We start from the raw sequence: 14635 nt of genomic DNA on the forward strand, positions 1-14635 counted from the left end.
AAGAATTCTTCCTTCCGTGTAGCGGTGTCTACGCTGGGGCTCAGGTCAGCTTAACTGCTCGTGGGGTTTCAGCGCAAGGGCCTCTGTCCAAGTGGGAACATCTACATGGCTGATTTTAGCCCTGTAGCACGAGCCCTGCAAGCCCAAGTCAGTTGACCCAGCTCTGAGACTCATTGCTGTGGAGGGAGGGAAGAGTTTCAGTGTAGATGTATCCAAAATGCTCCAACTCAATGCCAAAGGGCAGTTAGAAGGAACTGAGGGTGAATGGGTCATGCTGACCTTTGGGGAGGAGGTGCATGGGCAGGCAGAATGCATGTGCCACCCTTACTGGATGTTGCTATTTGAACTTCTGAACTCCTGTGCAAGGGGCGTTGCTGCACAATAAGTGGAAGCCACATGCCCCGGAACTTGAAGAACCTTTATATTTTTCTTAGAATGTCCTCTGCCTATTCCAACTCGTGGGATAGTTTGGTAAGCAGTAGCCCGTCAATGGACGGTGGGACTCGGAGTCCTAATTGATTTGGGATTGAAGCACTGCCCTCACAAAGTGAGCATCCAATCTAGACACTAGGCCTAAGGAGTAGTGTTTTGTAAATGTGTCAAGCCCCTATGAAGCAGCCCTACAGATCTCAGTAATTGGAATGTGGCCACGGCCCTGGTGGAATGTTGATCTTATTCCAACAGGGGAAGGAATAGATACTAGCTTACAACTTTCTTCCATACACCGTCTAAACCATCTAGATAATGACTGTGAAGATATAGCCTAACCCTTACTATTAAGATAGTAGTCTAAAGTTTTCTTAGCCACTAAAGTATGTAACTTTGATTTCCCTATGTGAGTGTGAGGTCTAGGGAAGAAAGTTAGCTAAATGCCTGATTAACGTGGAAGTCAGATAGAAAGCTGGGAAGGAATCTAGGGTTAGGACAAAGTACAACTTTATCCTTGTGAAAGATAGTGAAGGGTGGGAGCTGCCAGGAAGATCTGTAACTCACTTGGCTGATGTTATGGCTATTATAAAATCTGTTTAAACAGAGAGGTGGAACAGAGAACAACCTGCCAGAGGTTCAAATAGAGGCTTAATGAGCTGCTTTAGGACTTGAGGTCTCATGATGGAACCAGTGTCTGACTGGTGGATAAATATTGGAAAGTTCCTTCATTAATCTCTCAATAAATCTGTCTTTGCACATAATACAGTTATCTGTGAATGCGTGATGAGCTACTATAGCTGGTAAATGTTCTTTTAAAGAAGATATGGAAAAACACGCTAGTTTTAATTGAATAAATATTCCAGAATATATTGAATTGGTGCCCGGGGTGGATCTCTGTTTCTTCCTTATCCACCTCACAAACTGAGTCCACTTTAGATAAGACCTTCTACTTGATTGTCTTCTAGAGTTCATCAAGACATGCTGCACTTCTAAAGGGCAAGATTTTTCAAGATCCATTGAAGATCTATAGCCTGTGCAATCAGGTGTAGTGGTAGAGGGTTCAGCTGATAAATTCTGCTGTCTTGTTGAGATAATGGTCCAGTACAACTGCAAGAAGTTTGTACACTCCCTTGGAGAGATGAAGAGAGGCTGTGTACCACTGTTGTGTTGGCCATGCTGGGGCAACTAAAGTTATTTTGGTTCCATTCTGTCTTATCTTCTTTTATCACTCTCTCTCTGGAAAGGAAAGTGAGGGTTGAGTGGGGGAGCATAGACTAGACCTCTCCTCCAGTTCAGAAGGAAAGTGTCCAATCTGGACAGACTGTCTCTCCCTGCTGAGCAACAGCAGGGACGCTTTGAATTCTGTCTGGTGGCAAAGAGATTTAGGTTAGGAACTCCCACAGGTTGAAGATGTCATCTATCACTTATTTCTTTAGTGAACATTTGTGTAGTTTCAATGCATCTGTGTGCAGCTGATCCACTGGGCTGTTGTCCTTGTCTGCTAGGTGTAGAGCAATGGGATAAATCCTGTGCTGGTTACACCTATCCTGTAACGCAACTGCTTCCTTGAATAGTTGGGAAGAGTGAGCTTGCTTCCTTGCTTGTTCATGTAATACATTGCTGCTGTTGTTTTCTGTGACAATTTGCACCACCTTGTTCTGGATGTGAAGTACAAAAGATCTGAGAACCAAATGGGTTGCTCACAATTCTAGGACGTTTATGATCTGTAGCTTCTTTTCTTGAGAGCTCTAATGACCTTGAACTGTTAGTCTGAGATATGCTCCCCACCCTTTGTTGGGGTCATCCGAGACGATTGTCATCAATGGACGTGGAAGGCTGAATGATACCCACTTCAAAATATTTGTACACTGAGTCCACCAGGTCAAGGAAAGCAGAATTTCTTCCAGGATAGTCAACCTTATGAACATCCTGTCTGTACCTGGTCTGTAATTTAACAAGTTCTCATTCTGAGCCTGGCATCAGGTATGACATATGGCTGAAGCCATGAGATCTAGAAAGAACATTACTTTTTGGGTAGGACTTTGATGGAGCACCCTTATCGTGGATTAAAGCTTAAGAAATATTTCTTCAGTCAGAAATGCTCTGCCCTCATGAAAATCAAGAACTGCTCCTATGAAAGGGATCTTCTGTGGAGGAAGCAGAAGGAATTTTTCCATGTTTAACAAGAGTCTTACACTATGTATGTTTCTTTTTTGAGTGGTTATGTCCTTGACACGGCCATCTTCTGGTGAGGCTCTGATGAGACAATAATCTGAATAAGAGTAAATGAAAGTACCCTGCCTGCCACCTAAAATACGCTGCTACCGGAGATAGGCACTTTATAAAAACTCTGGAGTCAGTAGAGAGGCCAAAGGGTAGGACCTTATATTGCAAATTATTTTGACCAACTATGATGCAGCGATTCTTGGTGTGATTTGGTCTGATAAACATGAAGAAAGATGCATCCTTTAGACTGAAGCTGCAAACCAATCTAAAATGGAAAGGTAAGGTATAATGGATGCTAGAGTTAACATACAGAAATGGAATCTTCAGATAAAGGCCTTGCGCTTCCTCAGATCCAATACTGGACAAAGCCCTCTGTATTTTTTGGTATCAGAAAATATCTGGAAAAGAAGGCCTGACCTCTGACTTCACTCAGAACTTCCTCTCTTGCTCCCACTTGTAGCGGGGACTGAATTTCTGATCTTAACATGCTTTCATAAGACGGGTCCCCGAATAGGGAAGGGAGAGGGGTGTTGGGTGTTTACACAATGAGAAAGTTGGTTTCCAAAGGGTGGGGAGGGAGAGTTGGTGCAGATTGGTCTATAGCTTCTGATCCTCATGTCAAACTTGATGCCTGACATTTGGACCAGAAGTCAAAGTTGAAGGTTGTTTCCCTTTCATTCGTGGCTTAAGAAAGAGGTCTGCTTCTCTGGTGTGGCTGTGAGGAGGAAAGGGGTTTTTGCTGTTTAAAATGACATTGCTGGAAATAGTAAGATGGGGAAGAATACTGGACATGGTACCTGACGACAGGTCCAGAGGTCTTTCTCCCACTTATTTGGAAGACATCCAAAGATCTTGCTGTAGACCTTGTGTCCTTCAACTTCTCCAGTATCTCATCAGTATTGTTACTAAGTAACCCATCCTCTTCAAAAGGAAGGTCTTCTGCTTTTGAGTTGATTTCTGGAGAAAGAGTAGAGGACCTCAGCCATTCATATCTGCAAAGTATACTAACATAAAAGGAGGCTCTGATTACATGTTTTGCCATTGTCTGACCTTCTGTTATTAAAGACGCTAGCCAACTTATGCTGTTCCTCAGGGCGTGCTTTTGTAAACAGAAAACTGTTCCTATAAGTGATATTGAAACTGTGACATCACTGCCTGGGAATTTGCCATTTATACCAAGTGAAGCAGAATGAGATTATCCTCTTCTATGCCTATAGTCCACTGCTGCCTCTAGTACAGAATTGGGATTAGGGTGCATGTGAAAGGAAAAAAACCTCTCATATAGTAGCTGATACAACTTGTCAGCCTTTTTTTTGAAAACGCTTAACGAGACCAAATGGCTTACACTGGTTGCAATAATCCATCTAAAATTGGGAGAGTGAGTTCATTCTTTGACAGAGGACCTAGGATCTGAAGATTTCCTCTAGTATGACAGATGGTAGCTTAAAAGTCCTGGCCATTCAAGATCATGAAACGGCAAAGCATCCTCAGAAGAAAACGAAGCAGAAGCAACCCCACAATTTTCATCTGGGGAAAATTAAGCTTCCAGTTCTGCCTCTAACAGCTGGTATTCCATTTCTTCCTCTGATAAACTGTCAGGCACTGTGGTGGGAGAATGCTCCAGAAACCAGGAGACATGACCAGTTGTGCCAGTAACTAAACTCCAGCACCATATTGTATCTGGAAGGGTGAGATGTATGCAACGTACCTAGATGTATACTCTCTCTTTGACAGTGAAACTCAGAGGAATAGCTGTAATCTTGGCACGATCCAGTTTCTCCTCAGACTGTTTCCAGCCTTGGATATGACATAGATGCTACTGGTGAAGCTACGTGACCTGGCACGTGCAAAATGGAGAAGGATGAAATAACTTTACTAGGAGAGGCTGAAGGTGTTTTAGGGGACAGAAGGGAAATGCTGGGGGAAATCTGAGAAAAGTCATCTGGCCTCCTTTGTTTCTCAGGTGGGTTTGTGCAAGAAGGTAAAGTTGCAGGAATTTACCTTTTCTCCCTTCTAGGCGAAGAGTCTTGTGGATCCAGCAAATGATCCAACTGCAGATTCGTGTGATGCTGTTGTGCCACCACCGTGAGAGGAAGCTGAGTAAACTGGTGACGAAGCTGCCACTGATTCCAGAGCTGCGTTGGATCCACTGCAATCCTCGGAACGGGGAAACGATCTTTACACAAAGATTTACCCTCACCTGAGATCCTAGTCTTTGGGCGTGTATTTATGGAGTCTGTGCGCAGCAAACAGGGATGTAAATCTACAACACGCCAGCCTGCTGAAAACTAAGTTGCGATGTAGACCCTGCTACCGCATGCTAGTGTGCTTTGATGTACTGCTGTTCTGGTTTAGAATTAGTTTTTCTTGGCTCTTCCTCTGACAGACCGGAGGAGTCTCATGAATGTGATTTAGCCTGCTTACAGGAGCCTTTTTGTCCCGCACAGACTTTTTCAGAACTGATATAGGTGGAACTGATGATTCATTTTGTGGTTTGGCTCTTATCTCAGATGCTGACACCGACAAAGTCTCTTAGTGCTTCAAAGTCAGATCTGATGACTTAGGAACTGACTGCTCAGCAGTCCTGGAACCTGATTCTGAGACCAGAGTTTTTTGCATCGTGGTCGTCTTCTTTTGACCCAGAGGCATCCAGAGCCAATAACAGTCTTTGTGATTGGGTCTCTCAGAGGTGTCAGATCTCAGAGGATTCATGACCAGAACTTCCTGAACCAATAAAGTTTGCAGCCTGTTCTGGTGCTACTTGTGCACTCTGGGGGTAAATGCGCTGCAGGCAGAGCATTTTGCAGCACAGTAGCCTTCACCAAGGCATGCCAAACATCTAATACGGGCGTCCAGCTCCATTAAGACTGCTGGGCCAGAAGCACCCCTTTTAAACCAGGTCTCTTTACCTTCAGATGTTCTACGAAACCAGTAGCCAGAAACTATAAACTAAACTAAGAATGAAACTTTTCCTTACCAAACAAACTAAACCTACCCTCTGATTAACACTAACAACAAAACAGTAAACTAAACTAAATTAGGCCCTATATTTTTCTTGAAAGAAGGATCTGGAGGATCCAAAATGATGCCCTTGCTGCTGCTGCGGTTGGAAGGAACTGAGGTTGCCGAGCATGCCACACCCACCTTTTATAGCCTCACCCTCTGAATGCTCAGGGACACAGAAGGGGAGGAGGATGAATGCTCAAATGGGCTCTGCTTATCAGAAGATTCTGACATTTGGGGCAGCACCCGCTGGTGCATCCCATGAGTGGGAATATGCAGTGGACACTCGAAGAACTGATCTGTACTGTGGATGCAATGTACCAGTGCAAGGACAAACAATGTGCTTTCATGCACGCAGCTACAAAGATGATGGACACATTTGAAAAAATTAGATTCTCCCTGCAACAGTGCACTTGCCTACTACAACTGGACCCTTAATAACTGTGGTACTGTTTCTTGCTCCAAGATATTGAAAAGTGAGATGTCTAATTACATCCATATCTATAGCTCTAGGCAGATATTTCCTCAGGCCCAGGAGCTTAATTTTTCTTTAATGTTCAGATGGAGAAGACTTTATTCACATCGGTGAGCAGTTACTCACATGACTAGAGCCACTGACTTCAATACATCAATTTGTATGAATAAGTGCTCACCAGTATGAATAAAGGGTTCACAATCTGGCCATTTATGAGTATGGGATATTATACAAGCTTTCATATAAGCAAGTGAAGTCTCCACGATAGTTGATTCACAATTCAGTAGGTCAGCAAAAGAGTTGCATCGTTCTATAGGATACTTTGTTAGCAAGCAATTCACTTCCGTCTGTCATGCTAAGGAGCAGTTTATCCACTCTGCTGGGTCAAAGGCTCTTCTAAACACTTTGTGAAATGTTTGTTTCTCACCTTGACAGGCTTACGTCTGTTGTTCATGTGCTGTCTTATACCACCGGATAATTTGCATATATCAGACTTATTTTCACACATTTCATCAAAGACCTTTGGTTTGCCTTTTTTTCTGAATGTTTTTTGTCCTCTACGACAGCTTTATGCTGGCCTGCAGGGGTTTGCTAATGGCCAAATCATTTTCACTAAACCAGTCTTGTTTTCGTGTATCTTATACGCAAATATCTCAACGACAACCAACTCCAGTTGTTAAAAAAAAAAATATAGTCAATTCTTTTTCACAAACTATTGAAGCATCTTTGTAGTTGTTCCATGTCATATCCATCAGGACACAGATGCAAACAACCCTCAATTTTTAGGATGAGAAAAAACTGCTCTTTTTATCCTATTGAGTCTTCAAAACCCTAGCCTAAATTCCTCTCTTCACCTTATCTTCCTGCTATATAAAATATCACTTCTCAGTTGGACTAGGATGACACACTCTCTTTAACAGTTTAAAATTCTTTTACATTCATTGTCACTTCCTCTTCATTGATTATATGAAACACATTTTTGGTCTTCTGCACATTCAAGGCTTCAGAAGATCTTATCCAGAAAGCAGAGAAAGAATTTAGATGTAACAGTATCTCATTTTGTAAATCCATGCCCTCTGCTCAATCTGCTTATTCTTGTCTTAACTGTTGCCGCACCATGTATGTAGCTATTTCAGAACTCTTACATTTGTATTTTTCTACTTCTTACTCTTCTGTTTACAAAACTAGTTTTACTTCCACAACTTCGAAGGCCTTTCCTTATCTTCAGAAGTCACATGCAACTGTTTGTAATCAACACTCTTTCCTCAAGTTTCAGAGTAGCAGCCGTGTTAGTCTGAATTCGCAAAAAGAACAGGAGGACTTGTGGCACCTTACAGACTAACAAATTTATTTGAGCATAAGCTTTCGTGAGCTACAGCTCACTTCATCGGATGCATTCAGTGGAAAATACAGTGGGGAGATTTATATACACAGAGAACAGGAAACAATGGGTGTTACCATACACACTGTAATGAGAGTGATCACTTAAGGTGAGATATTACCAGCAGGAGAGCGGGGGAAACTTTTGGAGTGATAATCAAGGTGGGCCATTTCCAGCAGTTGACAAGAACGTCTGAGGAATAGTGGGCGGGAAGGGGGGGTATAAACATGGGGAAATAGTTTTACTTTGTGTAATAACCCATCCACTCCCAGTCTCTATTCAAGCCTAAGTTAATTGTATCCAGTTTGCAAATTAATTCCAATTCAGCAGTCTCTCATTAGAGTCTGTTTTTGAAGTCTCTTTGTTGAAGAATTGCAACTTTTAGGTCTGTAATCAAGTGACCAAAGAGATTGAAATGTTCTCCAACTGGTTTTTGAATGTTATAATTCTTGACGTCTGATTTGTGTCCATTTATTCTTTTACGTAGAGACTGTCCAGTTAGACTAATGAACATGGCAGAGGGGCATTGCTGGCACATGATGGCATATATCACATTGGTAGATGTACAAGTGAACGAGCCTCTGATAGTGTGGCTGATGTGATTAGGCCCTATGATGGTGTCTCCTGAATAGATATGTGGACACAGTTGGAAACGGGCTTTGTTGCAAGGATAGGTTCCTGGGTTAGTGGTTCTGTTGTGTGGTGTGTGGTTGCTGGTGAGTATTTGCTTCAGGTTCGGGGGCTGTCTGTAAGCAAGGACTGGCCTGTCTCCCAAGATCTGTGAGAGTGATGGGTCGTCCTTCAGGTTAGGTTGTAGATCCTTGATGATGTGTTGGAGAGGTTTTAGTTGGGGGCTGAAGGTGACGGCTAGTGGCGTTCTGTTATTTTCTTTGTTGGGCCTGTCCTGTAGTAGGTGACTTCTGGGTACTCTTCTGGCTCTGTCAATCTGTTTCTTCACTTCAGCAGGTGGGTATTGTAGTTGTAAGAATGCTTGATAGAGATCTTGTAGGTGTTTGTCTCTGTCTGAGGGGTTGGAGCAAATGCGGCTGTATCGTAGAGCTTGGCTGTAGACAATGGATCATGTGGTATGGTCTGGATGAAAGCTGGAGGTATGTAGGTAGGAATAGCGGTCAGTAGGTTTCCGGTATAGGGTGGTGTTTATGTGACCATCGCTTATTAGCACCATAATGTCCAGGAAGTGGATCTCTTGTGTGGACTGGTCCAGGCTGAGGTTGATGGTGGGATGGAAATTGTTGAAATCACGGTGGAATTCCTCAAGGGCTTCTTTTCCATGGGTCCAGATGATGAAGATGTCATCAACGTAGCGCAAGCAGAGTAGGGGCATTAGGGGACGAGAGCTGAGGAGGTGTTCTAAGTCAGCCATAAAAATGTTGGCATACTGTGGGGCCATGCGGGTACCCAGAGCAGTGCCGCTGATTTGAAGGTATACATTGTCCCCAAATGTGAAATAGTTATGGGTGAGGACAAAGTCACAAAGTTCAGCCACCAGGTTTGCCGTGACATTACCCAAGATCCATAAACCTGGAAATCCTGGATGCCCCATCATCTCAGGCATTGGCACCCTGACAGCAGGATTGTCTGGCTATGTAGATTCCCTCCTCAGGCCCTATGCTACCAGCACTCCCAGCTATCTTCGAGACACCACTGACTTCCTGAGGAAACTACAATTCATCGGTGATCTTCCTGAAAACACCATCTTGGCCACTATGGATGTAGAAGCCCTCTACACCAACATTCCACCCAAAGATGGACAAAGTATCCCCGATAATGTCACGGCAAACCTGGTGGCTGAACTTTGTGACTGCTATTCCTACCTACATGCCTCCAGCTTTCATCCAGACCACATGATACAATCCATTGTCTACAGCCAAGCTCTACGATACAACCGCATTTGCTCCAACCCCTCAGACAGAGACAAACACCTACAAGATCTCTATCAAGCATTCTTACAACTACAGTACCCACCTGCTGGAGTGAAGAAACAGATTGACAGAGGCAGAAGAGTACCCAGAAGTTACCTACTACAGGACAGGCCCAGCAAAGAAAATAACAGAACGCCACTAGCCATCACCTTCAGCCCCCAACTAAAACCTCTCCAATGCATCATCAAGGATCTACAACCTGTCTTGAAGGACGACCCATCACTCTCACAGATCTTGGGAGACAGGCCAGTCCTTGCTTACAGACAGCCCCCCAACCTGAAGCAAATACTCACCAGCAACCACACAACAGAACCACTAACCCAGGAACCTATCTTTGCAACAAAGCCTGTTGCCAACTGTGCCCACATATCTATTCAGGGGACACCATCATAGGGCCTAATCACATCAGCCACATTATCAGAGGCTCGTTTGCCTGCACATCTACCAATGTGATATATGCCATCATGTGCCAGCAATGCCCCTCTGCCATGTACATTAGTCTAACTGGACAGTCTCTACATAAAAGAATAAATGGACACAAATCAGACGTCAAGAATTATAACATTCAAAAACCAGTTGGAGAACACTTCAATCTCTTTGGTCACTCGATTACAGACCTAAAAGTTGCAATTCTTCAACAAAAAGACTTCAGAAACAGACTCCAATGAGAGACTGCTGAATTGGAATTAATTTGCAAACTGGATACAATTAACTTAGGCTTGAATAGAGACTGGGAGTGGATGGGTCACTACACAAAGTAAAACTATTTCCCCATGTTTATTCTCCCCCCCCCCCCCCGCCCACTATTCCTCAGACGTTCTTGTCAACTGCTGGAAATGACCCACCTTGATTATCACTACAAAAGGTTTTTTTTCCCCCACCCCCGCTCTCCTGCTGGTAATAGTTCACCTTAAGTGATCACTCTCATTACAGTGTGTATGATAACACCTATTGTTTCCTGTTCTCTGTGTATATAAATCTCCCCACTGTATTTTCCACTGAATGCATCCGATGAAGTGAGCTGTAGCTCACGAAAGCTTATACTCTTTCCTCAAAACTTTCTTCACTCCCTGCAGGTGATTTATGATTCTGCTGTGCAGTTACAAATAAGGAAAACTGTGTCATGCATACAGAAAACTCCCAACCGTGGTTTGTGAGTGCCATTTGCAATAATAAAAAGCTTTCTTGTGAACTGGATAAGGTATTAGTGGATTTCCTGGACGTTTCACAGCTGCAGTTTAAGCTGTGTTATATCATTTGTTTTCTTAGTTTTCTCTAGCAGCGGTGATGTGATGTACATACATCTAAATGCAAAACTGGATGTTCCAAATTTCTTAATACTTTTTGTTGCTGGCCTATTTTAACAGTAAAGAATCTTCAGAATAAATTAAAAGCCTATTCACAAAAGTGGTACAGATTTTCACACAGACCCCACACCCTACATCTGTACATCAGCCTTGAAGTCCTGAGATACTGAGTGTGGACTTGTTGGGTAGTTGCTCCTGCATTTATTATTAGGGCTAGAAAGCACTTTTTTAAAAAAAATTGAAAAGTGAAGCCTTTATGTTGAAAGAATGAGGCATACTTGTGGCACCTTAGAGACTCCCCAAATAAATTTAAGCCTCTAAGGTGCCACAAGTACTCCTTGTTCTTTTTGCTGAAACAGACTAACACGGCTACCACTCTGAAATCTTTATGTTGAGTGATCTTTCTGCAGATATTTTCCTTACTGCAAATCAGCAACACAACCTCGTGCTCCAGATGATCCTAAACCTCCAACTTGCCAGAAGCTGCAATTGGATCACTTGAAATTGCCCTGTTCTGTTCATTCCCTCTGAAACATCTGCCACAGGCCACTGTCAGAACACAGGATACCAGGCTAGATGGACCTCTGGTCTGACCCACTATGCCCATTCTTATCTTCTAAATCAGATCTGCGAATAGTTACTTTGTTACTCTGTTAGAAATATCAGTAGGAAAAGAAGAGGATGAAGCCAAATCTTTTCTTCTTCAAAAGGACCTGCTATATTGTGGAATTCTCTAACAGGGCCTCAGCACTTTGGAAACCAACTAGAAGGCATTTAATTTCCTTTTCATGTGGATCTTTGGAAGGCACCTATAGTTGCCTGGAAAACAGGTGGTTTTATTTTGTCCCATAGGATAAAAAATAAAACCTGATTTCACATTTAAACTGTAAACATTCTAAGGAATAGACTGGGCAGGCAAGTCACTTTCAAGTGTTAGACTGATAATTTGATGTAGAAAAAACTGAAGGGAAATGATAATCTCTGAAGAAGTTTGTTCACATTAATGAGATAATGGAAGAATGATGATTTTGGGTTCTCATATTGCATTGGCTGACTCCTACCTAAACTTGTGATGTGAATGGTCTGTGGAGGTTTGGCTTGTCACTGGATACGGGCTCTTCTTGTTTCTACCCCAGAGAAACAAAACTGGTGGAAGGGGACAATTGAAAAACAAACAAAAGGAAAACAGTGTGAGTTCTTTCCCTCCTCCCATAAAAGAAACACTTATTGCAGTAGTGATAGGTAAAAATACACAAATACTTTCCTAATATTTTTCCATGTAATCAAGGCTTTCCCTAGGGATGTCATGCAACAGTAAATGGCACATGAGGTGGTGTCTTTGAGACCTCTCTGTTAAGATGCAGTCCACATTTGAGAACCCATTCAATCAAACAAATGAACTTATCCTAGGATGGGGAAACGTTACTAGAGGTTATGTCTATGCCATATGTGTAACATGTCTAAGCACACTGTATTTAGAAGGATTTGTCCATCAGCATCATTTCAGGATAGGAGTTTCAGTATATACAGGTGAACATGGTACATGTATTGTAGTATTTTATCAGAATCCTTGCCCAAAGAGACATTTTCTGAGCATGCCAAGTTTGCATTCTTCTAATACAGTGGCATAGCCAGTGCCGCTTCACATTTAATTCCATCAACATTTCTCGATTGATGACTACTTTTTTTTGAAAGGTCATATTTCTGACCCTTTATATCATATTGCAAGCTTAGCATACTTGTCTTCAGCCCTATTGTAATTTTGATTTCATAAAAGTGACTTAAATCCTTCAAACTCTTTTTCTAAATAAAGAATTTCAAAAATGGAAACCACTCCAATTTCAGTCATTGGCATCGTGGTTTCAGACTTTTTTGCAGATAAGTTCAAGCTCAAAACAAACAAATGGGTTTGTTTTAAAACAAAAGTTTGCCTATTAACGTCAAAAAGATTTATCCACATCACAGATATATAAATGGATCAGTTAGGCCCCAGTCCTGTAAGCTGTTCTATCCGGCTGGATCCTGATGCATACGCAAAGCTCTGCTCAAGCGAGTGGGACTCCCGATGGGCATGGGTTCTCAGGTATCACACGCAAGATCAGTGCCTTAGAATGCCATTTTAAAAGTAAAAACAACAAGGAGTCCTTGTGGCACCTTAGAGACTAACAAATTTATTTGGGCACAAGCTTTTGTGGGCTAGAACCCACTTCATCAGATGCATGAATGCCCAAATAAATGTGTTAGTCTCTAAGGTCCCACAAGGACTCCTCGTTTTTGCTGATACAGACTAACACAGCTACCACTCTGAAACCTGTCACCATTTTAAAAATGTAACTGAGCACTTGCAACTCCATCTGGAAATAAATGGGAGCTGAGAATGTTAGTTGCCTCTAAGTATCAAGCTTTAATCTTTAATGTGCCTTTTAGCAGTGGTATTTTTAAGAACATTTTTAAAAATGACACAATATATTTAAGTTGAACAAATAGCTAAAATGTATTAATATTTCAGATTTACAAATGCAACTGCACACCTTCAACTCCAAATTGTAAATTTCCTCATGTTTAAATACAAATGTACAAGAATGAAGCTGAAAAAATTTATGATTTGGAACCGAAGGCACACAGTTCTGTTTAAGCTTCATTGCCTGTCATTTTCCTTTGAAGGAGCAGCATTAATTTTGAACTTGCACCCTTTAAAAACGGGTAGAGAGAATAAATTGAATTAAGGTGTCCCTCTGAGACATTGAGATAAGTTTGAATGTTTTTTCAAATAACACATTAGTTCCACAGATACATTGTAAAATTAAATGATGGAGAACCTGTTATAACGCAAGGCCCTCAATCTTGCAAAGGTTTGTGTGTGTGCTTAACTTTATGCCTATGAGTAGTCTTATTGAACTCAGTGGAATTATTCACAAACTTGACATTAAACATGTGTAAATCTTTACAAGACTGGGGTCTAATCTTGTAAAGAGAGCAATTTCAGTGCAAGCCTAAGGGTAAATCTACACTGTGAGGTAGGGGTGTGATTCTTATCTCCCATACACCTACTTGTGGGAACTCTCATCTGATCTAGCACACTAAAAATAGTGTAGCTGTGATAGCATGGGCAGTAGTGAGCAGCACCACATGGTACCCTGAGTACAAACTTGCCTGCACCCCAGGGGTATGTACTTGGAGCAGCTAGCCTGTGCTACCATGGCCCCATGATACCACGGCTACGCTTCTATTTTTAGTGTGCTAGCTCACATGAGAGCTAGTGCTTGAGCAAGCTGGGAATCATACCCCTAGCTCGTGATGTAGAAGTAGCCTAAGGGGTTAAAGAGACCCAGAGATGAAGTCAAAGTCAAGCAGTTGGTACAAGTTACATCACTGTATGTGCCAAAAATATGTAAACGCACAAAAAACCACTTTTGTTTGAAATGAAAATGAAGTTTAACATATAAACAAGGGAAATGAGTTAATTATTGAAATTATTCTTTTAGGAGTAAGGAGAAGGGTCTTCCCCACCAACATTCCTGCTTCAGATATTTGGAATATCTATTTTGTAAAGAATATTATGCTTCATTAATAAGATTGGGCCACAGTAATTGTTAATTTCTGGCCAGTTGCCATCCCACTAAAACTGATGAGAGTTTTGTAATAGTACCAGTTCTTGGCCTTTGTTTCCAAAACTCCCACTGATGCACTTATCAAATGCAGCATATAAGCCAGTATGTGTTACTGAAGAGTTCAGAGTTCTGGCATATGGGCGTTACCCGTTTTTTAAAGAAAAGAATGCATTGACGCATGGTTTGGAAAAGAAAGGTGGCTTAAATTTTGCAGCTGATATGGTCCTAAATTATGCATGTCCTTCTCTACAATATTCAGC

The sequence above is a fragment of the Chelonia mydas genome, chromosome 21 (assembly GCF_015237465.2).
Source record: "Chelonia mydas isolate rCheMyd1 chromosome 21, rCheMyd1.pri.v2, whole genome shotgun sequence".
In the NCBI taxonomy this organism is placed as follows: domain Eukaryota; kingdom Metazoa; phylum Chordata; order Testudines; family Cheloniidae; genus Chelonia; species Chelonia mydas.